We start from the raw sequence: 23,670 nt of genomic DNA, 5'->3' as shown, positions 1-23,670 counted from the left end.
TCGCGGCGCGAAGCCGCGAACGCGAGTCTGGAGTCGATTTCGCACATCAGCGAACTAGACTCCACACTCGCGTTCGCGGCTTCGCCCGCGATTCACGCGCATAGTCTGGAGGGCGCTTAACAATTAATTCATAAAACTTTATGGACCTGATTTAGTTAAATTATGTTTTATTCCTTTCTTACAAATACGTAAGTCAAAATGACAGATAAATACAAACGATTATTTGCTAATTTTATTGAGGTTTGTAGATATTATCTTTACTATATCGTATCTAGTTAATTTGTAATTCATATCCCGAATCGCGCCGGTATAGAGTGACATTCCATTTCCAACTGCAGCTGCAATACTGTTCATTTTACTATGGAAACGCGTCGCTGTCATTGTCAATTTCCATAGTAAAATGAACAGTATTGCAGCTGCAGTTGGAAATGGAATGTCACTTATACTCTTCCTACGCAGGTGTGCTACGATCCAGTGCTACGTCGCGTCGTAGCCGTAGCATATAATTATAGTTATCTAGCGGCCCGATTCGAACTTTAAGATACGTCAAATATTACTAGATACGATATGGATTAGATATATCAGTTTCAAAAGTGATGTTTTTGCTTAAAGAAAGTTTGAGTTTTTCATTGAACTCTATTGCCTATGTAATAACGGTGATGGCTTAGCCACAGCTATTAAGAGCAAGTGACTGGGTAAGCCAGGAGGGTAAACAATACCTTTTCAATTTAAAATATGGTAATGTCGTGTGGGTATAAAATGTCCATACGAGTTTGATACATAACTTGAGGGTCAATATACACCGTGAAATTTTAGTGGTTGTTTTCCCGCAACGAAATGATTCTGCTATCGATATACAGTCGATGTGTAATCTTTTTTTTAAATAATGTTAAGAAATGCCAGATTTATAAATGTGTCGAACGAAACTCGAAAGTGACCTAACACCAGTAGTAGCACTGCAGTAGTACCTACCTAATTCTTTTGAGTGAATGAAACAAAATAACCTAAAAAGTAGTTCCATTTATTTTTCCTTCACACATTTTACGTGCAGTTAGTTTGCAGATCCTTAAAAGTAAACATAACAAGTTAAGATCAAGCTTTTAATGATCAAAAACTTAAACAAACACTTAAACTTCCCGATACCGCAATAATTGTTCGAAGTGCAATCCGCCACGTTCAATACACAATCACCTCTGCCCTGTGCATGTCCTGGCGTTTGAAACTGCCCGTGGTCAAGCAGCCGCTGTGTTGCGGCGACAATTGTTCGTCCGTGTGGAACTTGGGGGTTTAAAATCCCCCGAAGACGCAGCGACTGTAAATGGTCCGATCCGCGTAAAGTCGCCGAGCGGCGTGGGAGTCGTAGTTAGCCCTAGCGTACAACTGCACCATCGCGACGTACTCTAAATTAGAATATTCGTAATATCGATCCATTTTACTAGAAATAGCAGTGATGACATTGACAGGATCTGTTATCACATTACTCATGACATTAGTTTAATAAGCAAAGAGGATGTAATTATTCGATTTACCAAAGTTGACACAACGTAATGGCAATCATCAAACTAATAAAAAGGTTTTATTTCAACTGTTAATCGTGAAGGAACAGTCTAAGTAAATTTGAATTTCAGTTTCAGTACAGATATTTCAGTTGTCAAACAGTAAAGCACTCTATACACAGTTTAAAAAAGTAACATGTGCTTGTTTATTTGTTTATCTGTTTGACAATATCGGGAACTGTCGTCGACTTGCAGTTTTAGTGCGTTACTATTGTTTTTCGCTTGTTCGAGTTTAGGTTTTTTTTTTGTAATTTTTTTTATTGGAAAACTGTTTATTTAAAAGTTTGTCTATCATAATTCGAAAGTACTACCGATAGCAAATCGCCCTGCCGCGGGAAAACAACCACTAAAATTTCACGGTGTATAATTATATATTTTATTTTAATTACAATCTGAATGAATAAGTCGTACGCGGGGGGATGGTTAGAGATTAAAACAAAGAAAAATATGTGGGCCCGATTCGGATTTTGAAATAGACATCGATTAAATATCTTTTAGACATCACCAAGATACGATAACGATATGTTTAAGATCTAAACTGTCAAATTTGACATTTGCGCGTTTCTGGAGATACTCTTGAACGATTTCCACAGGATATGACTTAGAGATCCAATTCACATCTAATAGATATCTTACTCTATCTAACGTAAAAGTGACATTGGTTGCCCAAATTGCGCTGCAAAAGAGAACTAGTTGATATCTAATCTATAACGTATCTAGAATGGATTTAGTACGTGTCGTCTCTTGTGAATATCTTGAAGTTCGAATACGGCAGTGTATATCGGCTCGATTCGGAAAACGAATTAGATATCTACTGGACTTCAACAAGTTACGATATGGATAATTTAAAGATATTTGTAAGATAGATATGTCAAATTTGACGTTTCCGCGATTCTGGAGGTCCTCTTGAACGATTTCGACAAGTTATGACTTAGATATCCAAGTCACATCTAGTCGATATCTAATGTAAATCTAGTTGATCTCTATATCGTCTCTAGATCTTGTGATTATCTCGTTTCCCGGATACGCGTGTAAGTGTTAATACCTGTCAAGTGGTAAAAAAATAACCGTAGTAGTTACTATCACGATGTTTTAAGAGTTCAGCCTTTTCTGCATAATTGAACTAAAGCAATAAAAAAATTGTCAAAAACATTTTTTATATTGTATGGGCGCGTCTTTTTGTCATACTTATTAAACTTTTAGGAAAATCGAATCATATAAAATCTGCGTCTAGACTTCACAATTTAAAAACTGTAACGTTTCATCTAAAATGATCTAAAATAAGATTTTTAATATAACAACGATTGTGAAATCCTACGCTCGCGTCACACCGGCGCTAAAGGCGTGTCCACACCGCCGGGACAATGCTCTTCCGCGCCATTGTCTCTGCGTCTATTGTGCACGCGCCTTTTAGGGCTGCCAGCGGATAAAACCCGTGTTTGAAACGTGGGTGAAGGTAGACTTGTATTGTATACAATTTGTAAATACCTAGGATCGTTGGGTACATACAGTTTTATAAATACAGAGAAATAATTTTACCAATGGAGGCCGTTTGTTGAAGTAAAAACTGCTTTAGCGGCGCTGTGCACTTTTTGTGATAGGGAAAAAATGTTAAACTCGCGACAGGTCACGTGACCGTAAGATTCGTAAGACGTTAGACGGACACGTGACCTGATCGAAAAACTGTTACAATGTCATTGAGTTTTCACTTCTGCCAGCACTCCCGGAGTGCAACCCGTTGTTTTTTCGTATAGTCGGATTACGCTATTTGTGCAGTACTAACATCAGGAGTTGTAAAACATATGCCTTGGTTATTTGGCCGGATTAGAAACTAATAACAATCAAGAGTCACCATTAATGAAACCCAATCCCAATAAGTAAAGCGTGTGAAAAACTACAATATTTCAACCCACATACAACCTTAATCCATATTTCATCGTCAGTTGGATAATGGTTCATTACCTAGCAATTACATTATTGCTAATGATGCCTAGGTTATCTTCACGTTAGAAAATATTATAAAAAGAAAATTACTGCTTAGGTAATATAGGTATAGTCGCACCAATAAAAGTCTGCAGCGGATTTGATAGCCCACGCAGTGTAAGTGTTATGTATACGTCATAATTTCATAGAAGTTTGACGTTTAAAATGACACTTGCACTGCGTGGGCTATCAAAATGACTGCAGACTTTTTACGGCCTGACTATAGGTACGTGCCCAAGATGAAATCTTAAATGGGAATTTAAAATTTTTTACAATGTTATCTTACGCGACTCAAGAAAATTTAACAGTCAACGATCACGAATAAAAACTAGTCAACATTAATATAGAATCCTCCGTCACGCGTCACGTCAAGTACCGATAATCTATCCGAAACCGTTTGTTTTCCCTCACCCAACTGAATGTAATCTGGTTTCCGCAGACTGGCAACACTCTGGGGATGCCCTGTTTGCACCGCTTTTACTGTATTGTTTCAGTCCTGAGCTATTCAGAATCTACACTAAGTGTGGTACCTATTATTTACTTCAATGGTCCAGTATAAGTATAATTCGGATACTTCGGATTACGCACTGACTTAGAGGTCAAGTTATGCCAGAGATAAGTTCGCTGTCGAAACATAACATTTTGAGAATAATACCTCTGCAGGTATTTTCAAAGTGATTGAAAACAGACGGGGAAGTTTACGCATTCTGTTGGAACGACAGTGGAGATAATGCTAAGAAAAAAAAAATCTGATAAACTTTGTTATTTTCTCAAAAACTAGGAATCGCCCGCGAGGTCATCTTCTTAGAACCCTTTAATCTCCTCATAAGAATGCCCCTGGGTCCTAATATTATGTATGTGAACTATATTTGAAGTCTAAATTAATTCTAAGCCAGATTTCGTACTAAATTCGTGCATTCGTGTTTGCCTGATCAAGTAACAAACACCCAAACATACATTTCCCGTTAATAATATATCTTGTGGTATATTGAGGCAAATATCGTCTTTATTAACCTAACGTGGATGAATATTAACATCAACCAAGAATATGGCTATCCATATCCTTGACAAACTTTCTCAAATATAACAGACTTAAGTCAGTACGAGATCCGCACTTACATACGTTCTTATGTCACCGAAGTGATACATTTTAATCCTTCCACACACGAGTCTAAATTTTCTTGATATTTGTGAACTCTATGGCCCAGGTAACAAGGGTGACAGTCGGTAAAAGCGAGTGAGTGGCAATGTAAACACAAGACTCAATTCCGTGTGTTTGTTCATTAGATTCCGTGCGTGAAGCGCAGCCGGGCCGGCGGCGGTTTGGGGAGTTTGCTTAAATCTTTGTTTTTAACCGATTTCCAAATAGACCACGGTAAATTTTCATGCCAAGATCCTGTTGGATATACATTGTCACTGCCAAGTCACACAGGTATAGGTGCACAGGTAAATTTAGGCCCCTCATTGATTAACAATCCGCCGGACGGTATCGGCATGTTAGAACAATTGACAGTTCCGAACAACTGACCGGCCGATACCGTCCGGCGGACTGTTAATCAGTGGGCCCCTTAAAGCGTAGAATGGCCTTTAGTTACTGGCGATCAAAAATAGATTGACATTTGAGTATTCAAAGTTAACAACAACGAGAGTTTTTGATTTTCAAATTACTTAACTCGACCTTTAAAGTAGATAGAGTAGGTATGTGCTGAAAAAAAATAAGAATAGACTCTAAGAAGTGAAAATACCCATACGAGTATTTACCTATAAGCTGGTTTTTCCCTTATTGTTTTTCATTTGGCAAACATACAAATAAGTGCCATTGTTAATAAAAGATAAAAAAAAAAACCGGGCAAGTGCGAGTCGGACTCGCGCACGAGGGGTTCCGCACCACAATGCAAAAAAAAAAGCAAAAAAAAGCAAAAAGAAACGGTCACCCATCCAAGTACTGACCCCTCCCGACGTTGCTTAACTTTGGTCAAAAATCACGTTTGTTGTATGGGAGCCCCATTTAAATCTTTATTTTATTCTGTTTTTAGTATTTGTTGTTATACCGGCAACAGAAATACATCATCTGTGAAAATTTCAACTGTCTAGCTATCACGGTTCGTGAGATACAGCCTGGTGACAGACGGACGGACGGACGGACGGACGGACGGACAGCGAAGTCTTAGTAATAGGGTCCCGTTTTACCCTTTGGGTACGGAACCCTCTAAAAACCATTTTAATCCCAAATGCACTTGTTGTCTCGTATTCTACTCTTTATAAATAACATTGTTTTTCTTTTCCCATGTAAACTGATATCTAACATCAAGTTACATTACGCTTGGTACAGATTCGACAAGCGACGAGGTAACAAGGTGTATACATTTTCTATATTTTTTAAAACTAGTACGTACAATTTTCAACTATAATCCCTTACATTTAAAATTCAATTTCTCTAATCCCGTTAGGCGACATACGCTTATTAGTGATTGGCGACACTTTGTAACCGGCTCATTGAAAATGCGTCTTACGCTTTTAAAATAAGGTCGATAGTCGCATGATAAACTCGTGGTGTTACGTCCTTTCGGAGATGTATGTGTGATTGAAAGTTACACACAAACCCACTCTGCCGCGTTTGGTATTCAAATAGAACATGATTCGAGATACGTTTCGATGTTGCGCTTATTTTTTCCGATTGAACGGGAATATATTCGTATTTTTGTGGAATATTAAATGCTCTAATGCGTCCAGTTGAGTGAAAATGTGTGCATATGCAACTCAGTATTATTACTAGTAAATTAATAATTATTTTATGATAAAGCGACATGTAAAGTGTCATTCTATGGAACTTGCTAACTATGTAAAAAAAGTCACAAGTTAATTCATCATTCAGAGACAATTTCAATATGGCGGTTTGTTTATAGACAGTTCCATAGAATGACACTTTAGGTCTGTACGTATAATAAAAATTGATTTAAAAAGTCAATAAAATTTATTGATTTGATTAAAAATATCGTATGGATCTGTAGTGGATATTATTACTAAATGTAAATACCTCCGCTATTTTAGATAGATTCATTTTTGCGAGAACTTATAAGTAAATCATTGACAGAATAAACAACCCTAAACAACCCTCACATTAAAAAAAAGTAAATGCAAATTTGGCTACAAAGAGATTGGCCGCAACAAAGCTTTGATACGTCCTCGCTACGGCGTAGCTCGTAGACGCGCTCGTAGCTCCGTAGCACCTTTATTGGCTCCACAAAGAAACCGCGCGATACCATGCCGCTGAAATGTTCCGTGGAGCATTGAAAGGCTTTGGATGCGCTGCTTCATCTAATATTATCGGCCCGATTCGAACTTTAAGATACGTCAAATATTATGACTAGATACGATATGGATTAGATATGTCAGTGTCTAAAGTGATTAAACGTCACTTTTGACACTGACATATTTCATCCATATCGTAGCTAGATAGACGTAATATTTGACATATCTTAAAGTTCGAATCCCTATTCCCGATATGGATGAAATATGTCAGTGTCAAAAGTGACGTTTAATCACTTTAGACACTGACATATCTAATCCATTCCATCGTAAGTCCATTTATTACAATTAGAAATTACACATTGGACATTCGGCATTAAGTCCACCATTTGTACATTATTATAGTGTTATATGCAAAAAAGTTTAAATACTTAAATAAATTTAAGATGAGATATAGTAAAATGGGTCGACAGGGTCAAGTTCCAAAAAGATGATAAAGTTCTAGGATATTTCAGAAATATTTCAAAAGAAATAAAGGAAATTCGTTTTCTATACATAAATACTCGGAGTAATTAACAATGGAGCCGCCATTAACAGGCATTCCCCTCTGTCGAAAATAGGCGGCCAATGGTCAACCTCATGTCAACCATATGTATGGACTGACGTTTATCTGACATGACGTACCTATACATTTGATGTGCCCCTCCCCCGCAAAAAACGGCAGACTATTTTGTACCGAAAATTTTAGACATGGCGTCTCCGTTGGTTATATCCTCCAAGCATAAATATGATAAGTTTTCGAAATATTTCCTAAGAGGAAATTTTTAACTTTGGAAACTTTCCGACGACATTAGCCACATCCAATGATTCCTTTATTTTTTGCGGCTCCGTGTTTTGACGCGACGTAGAGACATTTCGGCATTGTGTCGAGATAGCGTTATTATGGCGAGATAAAATGCGAAATGTACCGTATTGTAGCCGGCGCATAAAACCGGTATTCCCGACCGGTACCGGTAAAAGAATGGTAATGTTTTACATTTCTATTGTTCGCTTAGAAAAAAAAGCTTTTTTAAATGGACTGAAAACGACGGGTTGCCATACTGTTATAGTATAGTCATATGGCGGATTTATACGAATTTGCATCTCGTTTGTGCTTATAGTCGCACCAATAAAAGTCTGCAGCGGATTTGATAGCCCACGCAGTGTAAGTGATATGTATACGTCATAATTTCATACAAGTTTGACGTTTAAAATGACACTTGCACTGCGTGGGCTATCAAAATCACTGCAGACTTTTTACGGTCTGACTATAACTCAAGCGCAAAATGCAGTTTTAATCAAGGGCAAATGTCATAGAAAAAATTAAGAATGGAAACCAGACTTCATTTGCGACGGCAAACTCCCACTAAAACCTAAACAATGGAACTCTACTCTTATCGTACAGTCATCAGCAATAGTATCTTACACGACTAGGGCCGCAAAAATATGTGACACGTTCTTATTTGGAGCGCAATAAGAGCGCGTCATATATTTTTGCGGCCCTAGTTGTGTAAGATACTATTGCTGATGACTGTACCTACGAGTGGTCCAAGACGATTTCATATTTGTAGGGATTATGATGAAATGATAGCGATATGCAACAGCGAACGATCACAAAATGACATCATTTTAGTATCGGAATGTAAGTTCAAATTGGCCTCCATATGTAGGTATAACTGTAGGTCTGTCTGAAACATTATTATGATTTTCCACAACATTCAATAGTGTCAGCGCATGAGCTCCAGTAGTAATTAATTTGCCTTTGATAAAGCAACGAGGCATCTTACGAGCGACAGACTATAGTTTCCACTACATTAAACTCGTATTTGTTTACGTGGCACTCGTGGTAGCACACATGCAAAAAGTAACCACGAACCATTATTACAATAAAACTATTTAAAAAAAATTTAGGTACTAGTTAACCTGTGTGTGATCTAAGTAGTTATAAGATTTTTTTTACAATTAACAACAAGTTAATTTAAACTGAAACAAGGAAAAAAAATATATGAAGGGAGTTGGTTAGTAGTAGTGTGGTGGGTTACGGCTAGACTAATACAATACAAGATTGTGTATATGTTTATATGAATTCCTTATTGTCCGAAATAAATGTTTTTATTTTTTTAGGATTAAGTAGTTTTGTTTCTATCTTAGACGATTGTACAATTATAAGTTACTTACCTTTATTTTAAATTCAATTTTAAGGTATTTTGTGAGTATGTGTTTTATCTTATAAAATCTGCTTTATCACTTTTGATCAAACACATACACAAACACACAAATCACAAATTACTTATAAGTTTGGGTACCTTTGGGTAAAGAATTAAGTTAAGCCTCATTGCAGCCAAGCTGCATTGTGTGTCGTTCTGTTTACATAAACGAATATAAAAAATTGCTTGCATTGACAACAATTAATGCTTTGATAAAAAAAATATAACTGAGTACCTACACAAAATCTTTAATGTTGAGTTTTAAATTTATTTCTATAATGTTGGTTCCGTTACGCTCACCACCTATTAATATCCCAACTAGCAAAATCACGCTAACAACAGTCTCTAGACTACAATTTTGTCGCTCTTATATTGATTTTATATCATCGTATAAGCCCGGGTTTGGGCACAAAGCATAAGCGTATTTATTTTAATATCGTTCTAATATCAGTCTAATTGAATGTTGTTTGCATTCACAGTAATCTTTTTCAAAACTATATTAAGCTGCTTTAGGCTAATATCGCTTTTACGTAAGTATCTTGTAAGCCTACATAGGCTTATATTGGTCGAACGTAAGTATCTTGTAAGCCTACATAGGGTTATATTGGTCGAAGGTAAGTAAGTATCTTGTAAGCCTACATAGGCTTATATTGGTCGAACGTAAGTATCTTGTAAGCCTACATAGGCTTATATTGGTCGAACGTTAGAATCTTGTAAGCCTAAATAAGCTTATTTTGGTTTGAAACAGATAAGAAACGATCCGCAACTAGTAACGAATACTTTCAATACCTTTTTTGCCTCCGTAGGATCAACAACTAGTAATAGTATACCGCACGGCCGCCCTGTCATTAACCCAACCAGCAACACATTTTTCTTGTCGCCTGTAGATCCCTGCGAGACGTTCAAATGTATTAAACAGTTAAAGAATAAAACTAGTCATGGAATTGATGAAATTCCTCCCTCACTTGTCAAATTATGTGCCACTGAATTGACAAATCCTCTCACGGACCTAATAAACCAATCCTTTTCCTCAGGAATATTCCCAGAAAGCCTTAAAATCTCACTAATAAAACCGATATTTAAAAAGGGAGACCTTTCAGACACCCAAAATTATCGACCAATTGCTTTGCTCAATACCTTTTCGAAGATCTTTGAATCCATTATGACAAACCGACTTACATCCTTTTGCAACAAATTTAATGTGTTTGATGAACGACAATACGGATTTAGGAAACAAAGATCTACCACACTAACAGTATATAAATTTGTTCAAGAAGCGTTAAAATTAATTGATAATAAGAAATACGCGTTCGGGCTGCTCCTGGACATGAGTAAAGCATACGATCGAGTTCGACATGACATACTCCTAAACAAACTATACGGAATTGGTATTCGTGGCACCGCGCATAAATGGTTTACCTCTTACCTAATGAACCGCCAACAAATAGTCGAAATAGAATTCTATAATGACAATACTAAAACATTATCCAAAGTTCGGTCTTCCACAATTAACACAACTTGTTCTATCCCACAAGGTAGCGTGTTGGGCTGCATCTTATTTATACTATATATTAATGACTTACCAAAATTACTTAATACTAATATCAAATCCCTACTCTATGCAGATGATATTTCTATCATATTTCCCAGCGCGAACACCGCTGAAGTTACGAACACCTTAGACACAATATTTAATACAATTTTACCTTGGCTTGAAGATCATAATCTAATTATAAATCTGCAGAAAACGAACTTAATACAGTTTAGACCCTACCAAAGATTGGCCCTAGAAATAAATTATTCATACCTATCACAAAATCTAGAACTTACCAGCACTTGCCCACTACTTGGCTTGAATATTGACGAAAACTTTAACTGGAAAGCCCATGTTGATAAAATCTCTGTTAAATTATCCAGATTTGCTTATGCTCTCAAACAAATATTAATAAATACCAACTTAAAAACTGCTGTATGTGCTTATCATGCTTTTGCCCAGTCATGGCTGCAATATGGTATCATTTTGTGGGGCAATAGTGTAAACGCTAAAGACCTATTTTTACTACAAAAAAGATGCATACGAGTTCTAACCAAGATAAGTAATGAGGAAAGTTGTAGACCACATTTTACGAAATTAAATATTCTCACCCTTACATCCTTATACATCATAGAAACCTGCAAATTTGTGCGAAAACACGAGAGCTTATTTGTAAAACCCCAAAATCCCATACCACAACTACATAACTTACGTATCCGCAATAAACTTGTACAAGCAGTTCCCGCTAACCTACATTTCTTCAACAAAGGCCCTTACTCAATGTCCATTCGAATATATAACCACATCCCTCAGTATATAAAAAATGAAAATAAATATAATAGCTTTGTAAATAAGCTCAAGACTTACCTTTTAACCAAATGCCCATACACTTTGCAAGAGTTTATGGACAATTAAATAGTAAAGTATATGGACTATAGCATATTGTGACCTATTTAATTAGTTTGATTACCTAAAATAATAAATATAGACAGTCAAACAAGTTTGTCAGTAGAAAAAGGCAAGAAATTTAAACCTTTTTTGGGATGCGAACTCCTCGCGCCTACATTTTTCCAAATTTACCGCTTTTCTCTACTGACGGAAATAGCTTGACAAATTATAAATAGTTATATAATGTATGAATGTTTAAATATCTTACTTTTTTTACGTATAATATGTTGCCACGCCCTAGTAGGGTCCATGCTGTACTGAATGAAACTTAAACACCTTTATAAACACCATGGATTGCATCGAATAAATGATTATGATTATGATTATGATTCTATTTGTGAAGTATAAATATACGGGTGAAATTAACTGCAACGTGACAAAAACATATTAGTGTAAGTGTTTATCAAACTTTTTATGAATTATGTTTAAATATAATAACGTGCTGTTTATCATCGTCTGTTTATGTTTCAGGGTAAGTATTCACATGGGAAAATATTATTTATTGTAAAGTAGACCCTGTTTTACACTTCAAACTTCATGCGCCTACTCAAATATGGTATTTGAATATTTTTATAATTATTTTATTTCTTTATTTTGTATTGATAGTCAGCCATTGATGTAGGTGCATTTTTCAAGCGCACTATTAGAGTATTTTAAGCATTCTGAATACAAATGATGTGGCCATGTTGAATAAATTACGGTTCCTTGCTTTACTTATACTAACAATAGTGTTCCCAAAAACGATTTAAGATCAAACCATCTTATATATTGATCTTCTCTTTTGTGATATAAGTGTCTTGATCTTATATAACTCTAATATCTTACTAAAGTGCTGCTGTTGATCTCATTATAGCTTTAGTAAGATCAGAAAAGTACGTACTTACAGTGTTCTTATGCTATGTTAATATTAGTCTTACATTCTTACAATAGCATTTAGAAATCTAATATAAAATCAAATGAACTAAGAGAATGAGGATATAAGACCAGGTACTCTCAAGTTCAATGAGACTTCGTAAATGTTGTTGTAAGAGCAAGAGGCTTATAATAGTATTATGCTATGTCGATATTAGTCTTACATTCTTATAATAGCATTTAGAAAGTCTAATATAAGATCAAATGAACTAAGAGAATGTGGATATAAGACCAGGTACTCTCAAGTTCAATGAGACTTCGTAAATGTTGTTGTAAGAGCAAGAGGCTTATAATAGTATTATGCTATGTTGATATTAGCCTTACATTCTTATAATAGCATTTAGAAAGTCTAATATAAGATCAAATGAACTTAGAGAATGTGGATATAAGACCAAGTACTCTCAAGTTCAATGAGACTTAGTAAATGTTATTGTAAGAGCGAGAGGCTCATAATAGTATTATGCCATGTTGATATTAGTCTTACATTCTTATAATAGCATTTATAAAGTCTATTATAAGATCAAATGAACTTAGTGAATGTGGATATAAGACCAGGTACTCTCAAGTTCAATGAGACTTAGTAAATGTTATTGTAAGAGCGAGAGGCTTATAATGGTATTATAAAATGCTCTTATATACATACATAAGACTAGGTAATAAGACTAAACTTACTAAAGTGCGTATTAGCTTGTCTAAGACTAATATAAGAGCGATGATAAGTTCAAAACAAAAATAAGAGCGCTATAAGCTTACTACTCTTATAAAGTGCGCAATCTGAGACTTTTTTGCTAGTTGGGATGTCGCGAGATGAGACTTGCGTTAATAAGCGGGCGTCGTCGCGCGGTAATTATCGCCAAAACACGTATAATTAATTAATTATCGGTTGTTTATTAATTGCTCACGAACAGGGGCGACGCGGGAGCTGGGAGCGATCATTTTGAATAGGGTACCGTGATGTATTAGGTAATTTAGGTACAACGGCATATTTTCATAGGTTTTTTTATGGAATTCTTTTTTTAGTGCTATTCTTAGCAAGATATCTTAATTTTTTGTTTGGTATATATATTTTCTTTATTTTAGAATGAATATAAAACTTAAATAAAATACGCTGTACGCTAATAACAAATGTTAATAAATCACGAGCACAGACTTCCAGCTTTACACCTATCTGGCTTAAATTTTGTTATTAAATTGAAAAAAAAATCTAATAATACTGTACCACGGAGGATTTGATAGTTAGATTCATAATGAAATAAAACTGACAAAACTGGTTTTCACTGGAAACTGAATAAAAAGTGAATGTAACGAAAAGGCAACTAAGTCCCAGCTTTACACCTACCTAACTTAAATTATGTATTTAAATTGAAAAAAAAATCTAATAATACATCCACGGGGATTTGATAGTTAGATGCATAATGAAATAAAACGGACAAAACTGGTTTTCACTGGTCACTAAATAAAAAGTAAATGTAACGAAAAGGCAACTAAGTGGTGTAACATTTTATACCATATTCGCACCAGTAAACTTCATCTTATTCAAATCCACTAAAACTCATTCGTTCAGTTAAAATCATTCCATTCACTCCCAATTCCGAATGTACACTCAGTAACTCTTACTCTAAAAAATCAAACCTTGTAAATGATACCTTACTTCGTATAATTAAGGTTGAAATTAAAATATACCCACCTGTATCTAGTCAAAATTACTTCATATACCTACTTCGATACGATAAGGGCGTAACTTGTTGAAAATATTCATCGTAAATTTGACTTTACTCTATCGTGACAAGGTTGAAATCCGCTTGTAAAATAATGCGCACGTGAATTAAAAACGTATCGATATGCGTTTGGTATCAGCATCGGTGTAAATTGGCCCGAGTCGGCTTTCCGCTCGACTGGCTCGATTTACTCCATTACCGAGTTAGGTTCGGCGAACATCGATTCGGGCTCGAAATTACTTTTTAAGACTTTTTGCGATTGCCAACTCGATAGGATAGGACGTGGATAGGACAGCGGTGAATTGGTTTGCTAGGTACAGTTGTAGATTGATACAGATTGTAGATTGATGAGATTTGAATACATTTGAATCTGATTGTTACAGCTCAATATTTTAAAGAAGTCACCATCAAAGAAAATAATTTAACTTAATTTACAATTGACTAAAGCATAAAAATTGTTTTAGTTTTTATTGTTTTCCGAGATATGTGCCACAAGAATAATTATAACATCAAACGGTTAGGATTTTGCTAATTTAAAATACCCGTTGGTACCAGAGGCCCTACCGTGAAAAACGAAATTCGAAATTTCTTTATCTGTCTCTTTATCGATCGAATACGGAAGAGCGATAGAGAGGCAAATTATAGACCGAACGAAAGAAATAGTTCGCGTCTGGACATCACTTTGCAGTTTGCACGGCTAGCAGATGGATTTTTTTTTTTTCGAGGCAAAACGTATTATTGCTTACTGAACGTAAAGGGAATCTTTTATCTTCTATGTTCCCTAACAAACACGCTTTGAGTAGGTTTCTTTATTTAAAACTGTTAATTAATATGTTATATTATATCATTTATAATATTAAAGACAAAAAAAGAAATGGGTTTCACATTTAGGAATATAATACTGCCTTCAGATATAATATTCTGGCTACGGTGCCTAACAAAAGGATACAAAAGACATCCTTTAAATAGGCTACAAGTGGTCAACAAGCCCAAAGCTCCTTACGATTTAAAAATACTCCCCCCACAACGGGGTGCGTTTTAAAGCGCGGCTTAGCCCCCCCCCCACCCGTCTGCCCCCTCCCCCGGCACTTCACGTGCGTTTTGACGCGATTATCATACCCGACGGTATCTCGCTGTCGTTTTGGATGTGGGCAGAAAGGATGCGGCACTTGGAAATGGAAGAATGTCTCGTTCAGAAATGTATAGTGGATTGTTAATTTTTAAATGCCTGTTCGCCGCTGTCATGTGCTGATGTGTGGCTGACTGTGAGTGAGTAAGTAGTCAAGTGAAGACCACTATTTTCAAATATGTATTACGATACGTCAAATGCACACTAGAGAACAGGGCCAGGAGCCTAGGAGTAGTCCAGTTCAACAGCACTTGTGCGTCTTGTGTCTGAGTGATTTTACTTTTTTGCAAATTATTGCTACGAGCTAAGACGTATCTCATTTCCAAAATATCCTATCTTTCTCATTTCCAAAATCTCCTGTGGAGATAAATCATAAAAATTCGGTACAACTAACTGCTGCAATTCTTTATATACAAGATTAATACAGTTTGCGACGATCCATATAAAATTTAAGTAAAAAGCTTCACAATACGCATATATCCACTGCTTCGTAGCTCAGCCCCCGCCGCGTGCGGTTTTTGAATCTGCTTCCTTTGTGACGGTTTTAATATGGAAATTAACGTTCTACCGTGTGACGTACTCGACAAGCTTATTCCTTCCCCTTTATACCACTAACATTCACAATTTCGCCTTTAAAGGTATCAGCATAAAGTGGCGATTCGCACTGTTGGTTTTATTTGACGGAAGATGTACGTTTGCCTTTCACAAAGAATTTGCCGCTAAAATCCACGGATTTGGGTGCCTAATTGAATTTTTTATGGACTTTTGCAGCGGCAGATTCTTTTCAGATAAACAGGTACCAGAATATACGAAACTACTTATGTTTATTCTACAGTTTTGGTTTAAGATACCTAGCCAAGTGCTACTATTGCTTCATACGGGTTGTTTTATAACTTATAGTTCGTTTTATTTTGCATTAGAAAGAACTTGAAAGAAGGTAAGCGATCTTGACATGTCTTTTATTTGAAAACCGCTATTTAAAAATCAGTAACTATTACTTATGAAAGCAGAAGAATATAAATGATTGATTAGATTCATAATTGTTACATATTTGCCGTAACTTATTTTTTAAACGTGTTTTTCAATTAAAATACACATTGTTTTGTTTACCTTTTTTCTAATGCTAAAAAACACGAACTATAGAGCTCGGTTAAATTAATCAGTCAATGCAATTAGTAATTATAGAAAAGTATAATTGAACTGCAAAAGCAGTTAGTTAAGCGTTTTAAAAATTAAAAAGAATGAAGTTTGAATTGACACACTGAAAGACAGATACAAAGCAATATCTTTTATTTTAAACGCATCGCATATTTAATCATCATCATCATCATCACCTCAGCCATAAGACGTCCACTGCTGAACATAGGCCTCCCCCTTGGACCTCCATACGTGCCGGTTGGAAGCGACCCGCATCCAGCGTCTTCCGGCGACCTTAACAAGATCGTCTGTCCATCTTGTGGGTGGACGTCCTACGCTGCGCTTGCTAGTCCGTGGTCTCCACTCGAGCACTTTTCGACCCCATCGGCCATCTTCTCTGCGTGCAATGTGGCCTGCCCATTGCCACTTCAGCTTGCTAATCCGGTGGGCTATGTCGGTGACTTTAGTTCGTCTACGGATCTCCTCATTTCTGATTCGATCACGTAGAGAAACTCCGAGCATAGCCCTCTCCATAGCTCGTTGAGCGACTCTGAGTTTTGAGATGAGGCCGATAGTGAAAGACCACGTTTCGGAGCCGTAAGTCATCACTGGTAACACACATTGATTAAAGACTTATATTTAATACTACAAACAAAAAAAAGACATAAATTCAAATAAACATCGATATTGGACAATAATCAAACCAAGGTATACAAACACGGAAAATCACTAATAAAAGATATCAATCTCTCGTAACGTTCATTTCCCTCTTCGTTCCATTTTCAACTTTTCGGTGTTCCATTTGGCATTGGCATTAAAAAAAGAAGTACTGAGACGGAAGAGGACCATTCGAGTACGGAGCTGTAGGACTAACAACGACTTCTTAATTGACCCAAAGTGGACCTTATTCCATTGCAATAAGGTTTACGAATTGTCAGTGGTAAAAATTTTAGTTCTTTTATTATTATCACTGTGTTATACATTGAAAAATGTCGAGCGCCAATCTACCAGCTACAAAGTGCTACGTCGCCGTCGTAGCCCGTGTTGATACAAAAAGAAACGAAATTCGAATTGACTGGTAGAGAACGCCATGAGGCATTAAATCCGCCATTTGTACCTTTTTGATGTAAAGTACAATAAAGTTAAAATAAAATATAAAATTTATAGCTCTATTCAAGAAATGTGAACATATTTTTTTACTTAACTAGCCATTAAAAAATTTAAGTAACAATACACAATGTAAGTAAGCAGTAAAATTATAGACCATTAACTATGCAGTACAAACATTGTAATGAAATTAGGAAATTATCATAATAAATTAATTCAAATCAAAATACTTGCTGTTTACGGCATTATATCATCCACGTTCCAAAATTAAAAACCAAAGTCGCGACGGGGAGAGGGGGGTCTATTTCTACGCCCGTCATTCCAAGATCCATTCCGTTCTACGCTCACATCAACTGTTTGAATAGAAGCACGCGGCGCTGAATTTATTGTACTCGCTCATCAAACCGAAACGTCACATGTCGCATAGCTTTACATATAGTTGGGTTCTTTTGGATTAGGTTGGTAGTTACCACCCCAAACCTATTGTCACGTAAATCCGATGTATCGCTTTCACTTGAAACTCGTGTGATATGGTAATGTGACATTTAATTCCTATCATTGAGGGATCCCTCGTTATATTTCAATTTATCCATCTATACGCACTTACGCAAACATAATATACAGATGTGTAACTTTTATGGCTTGTGGTTATTCTATAGAAATATAGGCACTTATGCAATTAAGCAGTGGTGGCCGAGTGGATATGACGCCCGACTTTCAATCCGGAGGTCGCGGGTTCAAATCCTGGCTCGTACCAATGAGTTTTTCGGAACTTAAGTACGAAATATCATTTGATATTTACCACTAGCTTTTCGGTGAAGGAAAACATCGTGAGGAAACCTACATACATGCGAAGAAATTCAAAGGTGTATGTGAAGTCCCCAATCCGCATTGGGCTAGCGTGGGGACTATAGCCCAAGCCCTCTCGCGCATGAGAGGAGGCCTGTGCTCAGCAGTGGGACGTATATAGGCTGAAATGATGATGATGATGATGATGCAATTAAGTACCTACTTACGTATACGGAGTAAAGGATGGAAAACGATCTTGATGGCCGTAAATTTATTGTTATCAAGTTAAGTTAGTCTTAATTAGTTGAAATTATCAAAAGTTGCTACAGAGTTAATTAGAAGGTGAACCGACGACCGATAGGAGTGTTGATCCCATAACTGTCATTGATAAAAAGTTACAGATTCCCAGTTATGAAAATTTAAAACTGTTTCATTGCTTACGTTTATATAAGTGCAGTATTTTCAATCACACTATACGACATCTCTTGAGTAAACAAACCAATGCAAACAGATTGCTAAACTAAATAAAAATCCTGATAGGTAACGAACCCTTTGATTTTACGTCAAAGGGATTCAAATCCAAATGAAAATATGTCGATATTAAAAAGAGAGCTAACCGAATCCGGATCGGATGTATGCGTCATTCGAATTTGGAATATTGGCAATAAAACAGCGCTGAGCTGAAAAATCGATGTCGACAGACGAGCTCGCACCGCATCCCTAGTACCTATAGATGAGCCCTTTTTAGGGTTCCATAGTGCTGTAATCAAGCTATGGACCCTTTATTTTTGCTTTATGTGATTAATTAAAATTAAAATACAGGGTGTGGCCAGTAATATGAACAAAAAATTAAACTGTAGGCTGTAGGTACTCCTCATACTGACCAACAATTGTTCAGCGACTTTTAAAAATAACTTGTCCCTATGCTTCATTGCATCAAATGTACCACAATGATGTTAATTTGTAAACGAAAAATGATTTTAGTTCAATTATTAACTAGGTAGCGGCAGGGGTGCGAAACTCCCGAGATCGGCCAAACTCGGCTCCGCTCGGCTCAGCATTGCTCCGAGCAATTATTAGGGTTGGCACCACTTGACTTCCTTTTGCGTGCACGACCACAGATAAGATAATCACTTGAATTTTGACAACCCTAAACAGCCGAAAGGGATAGTGCCATATATTAGAAAGAGATAGCAAGATTCGACCCTGAACCGCTGTCAAACTTCGGTTTTGTAGGAAGTTTCCTTTCTGTACGATAGTACCTACTATTATTTATTCTGTGGTAGCGGTAGAGGACATATAAAAATAACAAAAGACATAGGTGTAAAAGTTTGTAAACACGATCCGATCGCAGTGCATCCGCAAACAATCCGGTCCAGGTTTTTAATCTAGCTAAAACTGTTGTCACCAGCGAACGGTTATAGTAAAAACATTGCAGAGTGTACCAACGTTGACAGAGTTGATCATTCGTAACCCTTATGGCTACGACATAAGGTGGACAATGGTCAATGTGTTGATGTGAGTACCTGTGCCACATATAAATCATTGAAGAGCAATCAATTTGAAATGGATTCCAATTCTGCATAGCAACTATAAGCAATTATTCGTATCACATTACAGTCATATAATAACAGCATACCTTCAGATCTACCTACAGCGCAGGCTTCGTCATAATAAAACGTACATTTTCACACATGTCATCCGCAACACGCACCGCATTATGAAGCCACTTTCTCGACATTACCTACCTGTTGTTATAAATAATGTGAACGCTATTTTGCTAACCTTACTTACTATGATTTATCTTTTATGGTAGAGTCTGTCTTTCACTGTGCCTATAGCATTGTACTTGTCATGTTCTCAGCCATCATTTGCTGGGAAATAATGTCCCACCATGCACAAAAGTCGTAACGGTCATTGATGAGTTTGAATTTGGATTTTATTGCGCAAGAATACGGTAAATATTTGAGTTTGAAAATGGCTTTTTCGCCTGTTATGCGCGGCGAGACAGATTATCAGGGACAGTGCCGTCTGTAGTGTATCTAAAGGCTTATTCAGTAATGTAAAATATGATATCAATATGTTCACAAAACTCACGAATTGCACATCCGTTAATTTATGTTTTATTCGTATTGCTAGACAGTGCGTACAAATTTTTGTACATACCTAGCAATGCACGCACGAGAACTTTCCAAAGTTGCGAAACTTTCCACATGAGAAATTCTCGGTAACTTCTGAGAATGTTCTCGAGAACGAGAATTTATTTATTTATCGTAGTTTACACCATGAATATTCACGATAGTTTAGGTGTAGTCCTTACCCCCAGAAAATTCCGACTTTTGGTCGTCCGCTTCCGGTCAGAAAAATGTATGACGGCCCGGCCAAACGGTCAGACTTAGGTGGGGGGTGCTCGACTAAATGTCATAGAGGGACCCTGGCAGTTTTTGACGCCCCCATTTTTTTTTCAATATGGCCGACTTTTTTTTTAAACTTTTTTAATTTTGTTCTAGCGCGCTGAAATTTTGGTCACGGAATCTCGGGGTCTCCTAGATACCTATGAAATTTTTTTTTTGGAAAAATGCTTCAATTGCGGGAAAACAAGCCACTTTTGTTTTGTATGGCAACTTTTAAACGGTGCGTGATAGGTGGGGGGTGCTCGACCAAATGTCATAGAGGGCCCCGAGACAAAACAAACTGCATTAAAAAAAAATGGCCGACTTTTTTTTTAATTTTTCAAGTTGGTCCGAGCGCGCTGAGATTTGGCATGGCGGGAAATAGAGGCCTCTAGATTCTAATGAAACTAAAAAAAATTTTGGAAAAAATTGTCGAAAGTCGAAATGTTCTCTGATATACAGTGAGAATTTAAGCAACTTATTGGTAAATTTATCACATCAACAAGATAGCTAACTGTAATAGACAATAATATATGCATAATAACATTTAGTTTTAAGTTATGCCTATTTAAACTTTATTTCAAGTATATTCTCTTGTTTAAACAATAATTTCCATGTTGCAGGAATGTTCTGAGAACATTCTCGAGAACGTTTCCGCTTTTTGGGAATGTTCTGCAATTTGTACATTGCTATACATACCTATTTCACAATCCATTTTAAACTTTTGTTGAGAAACTAAGGTTTCCACACATTCACAAACAAAACAAATGCTTCTTGTTCTCAGAAGGATACAATCTATAAACCGTAGAAGGAACATTTTACACAACTTTACAACAAGTACCAAAGTCCCATTTCACTGCAAAAGTGGCCAGTGTAGGTATTTGTACTGGTTCTAAAAACTATATTCTGTATCCCTTTCTTTTGGTTGCTAGTACTAGTGTAAGACAAAGATAGTATGATTCTCTCTGTCTATGATTGAAATGAGACAGTCCTTTGACAAACTATAGAACATAGAGACTCTCCAGTGAGACGTTGATTATCGCGAAATCCGCGAACAATGCTGTCTACTTGCGAGCGTATTCTCATTGCTATACTATCCGGAAACTTCTCATTCATACTTGGATAGTCGCAGCACGAGTGAAAGAGATGGTAATATGATCTCGCTAGTCTGTTTTGTGGGTAGTATAGCGCAAGCGAGAACGAGAAGAATTCTCGGACAATCCAGTGTAACGAGGTCTCTAAATATCCGTACGGATGCATCTGATAGTACATTTCTGATTATCCCATTATGCTCTAGTTTCCTAGGGTAGCGGTGCCGTCATATAGCGGCCGTCTCCATACAAATACAACGACATCCATATTTCGCCGTATTATTTAGTATGGAGACGCCCGCTATATGACGGCACCGCTATTTCGTCTTCACCTTCTCCTGAGCATTTATGTTGGTTCCCGTCTCGCCGGTGTTAGATAAAGATCGGTTTTCCTAGGATAGCGGTGCCGTCTTATAGCGGCCGTCTCCATGCTAAATAATACGGCTGTCGTAGATGTCGAATATGGATGTCGTAGTATTTGTATGGAGACGGCCGCTATATGACGGCACCGGTATCCTAGGAAACCAGAGCATAAGTTGGAAATACAACATTGAGCTCAGCTACCTGCTTCCGATGCGCTGCAAACGGAGCTCTGTCAAATCCGCTGTAGTTTTGAAGTAGGTATACTTTAGAACTATATACTAGGTATATTCATATATTATTTATATTAATTCATACAAAATAAATCTTAACCTTTTGAAAGCCAAACGGCGCATCCATTTGCCGTGCCACTGACGCCACGGGGGTAAAATTTAGTTTTGTGAATTAATAATGCCAACCTAAAAGTGGGGTGTTTTTCAGTAGATTAACATTAAAAAATGATCGAAGTCAAATGCCGTCTTTGGCGTCGTTGTCACGATTTTGCGTTGACGTCAATTGCCGTCTGTGGCGTTCAAAAGGTTAAAAGCGCGATCCAGAACTTCGACTACACGTAACAGTGCCATCTATTGATCAATTTGCTATATCTAATCAAAGAAAATATGACTTTGGCGTCATTATCCCAAAATCTTAATAGTGCGATTCAGGATTTTTTACTACACCGACCAACGCCATCTAACGATCAATTTGGTAATTACGTAAACGTTTATGAGTCTGGTCTCGGGTCATTATTCAAAGAAAAATTTTAATAGTGCGATTCAGGATTTTTACTACACAGAACAGCGCCATCTAACGATCAAAACTACGTAAACGTTTTATGAGTCCGGTCTAGGGTCATTATACCAAGAAAAATCATAATAGCGCGATTCAGGATTTTTATTACACGGAACAATGCAATCTAGCGAGCAATTTGGTAACAAAGTAAACATTTTCTGAATCTGGGGTCATTATCCCAAGAAAAGTGTTAATAGCGCGATTTAGGATTTTTACTTCACCTATCTAGGATTAATTTGCCAACTGAACAAAAACTGTATGAGTTTGACTACTATCAATTAAAATCAGATACGTACATGATACTAGAGTTAGTTGAATCGAAGGTTGAATGTAAAGAAGCTGCTCTGATATTTTTTTCACTTTGCTAATCCCTACATGCTACTTATGTGCACAGGCGATTCCTACTACCGTAAAATGGGGTGAGTTGGCTGAAATTTGACTTTCAAACCTCTATAAAATTTTATTTTTACATGTGAAAACTGAATGGTGTATATAATAAGTGGTTCGGACGTTTGTATTTTATTTTGGGTAGTTCCATTTCATAACTTTGACGATAAAGAGGGAAACCCACCTCACCCCGTAGTGCCTCGTATTTGGGGTGAGAGGGTTTTTCATACAAAGGTGATTTTGGAAGATTGTTGGATCGATTTTTTTTTATTATGCGTATTACTATAGCTCCATTTTAAATTGGAATACATTATTTTTGTAGCAGTAGCCTTAAAATCG

At 36.6% G+C, this 23,670-nt stretch overlaps 1 protein-coding gene across 1 annotated transcript in view; it reads left to right on the top strand.

Moving 5' to 3' along the window:
- LOC134669565 (uncharacterized) overlaps positions 1-23,670 on the top strand; it is a 49,380-nt gene that overhangs the window by 23,305 nt on the left and 2,405 nt on the right. The window lies entirely within an intron of this gene.

The sequence above is a fragment of the Cydia fagiglandana genome, chromosome 12 (assembly GCF_963556715.1).
Source record: "Cydia fagiglandana chromosome 12, ilCydFagi1.1, whole genome shotgun sequence".
Classification (NCBI taxonomy): domain Eukaryota; kingdom Metazoa; phylum Arthropoda; class Insecta; order Lepidoptera; family Tortricidae; genus Cydia; species Cydia fagiglandana.
The sequence above is the reverse complement of the archived record's forward strand: the minus strand, read 5'-3'. Positions and strand labels throughout refer to the sequence as shown.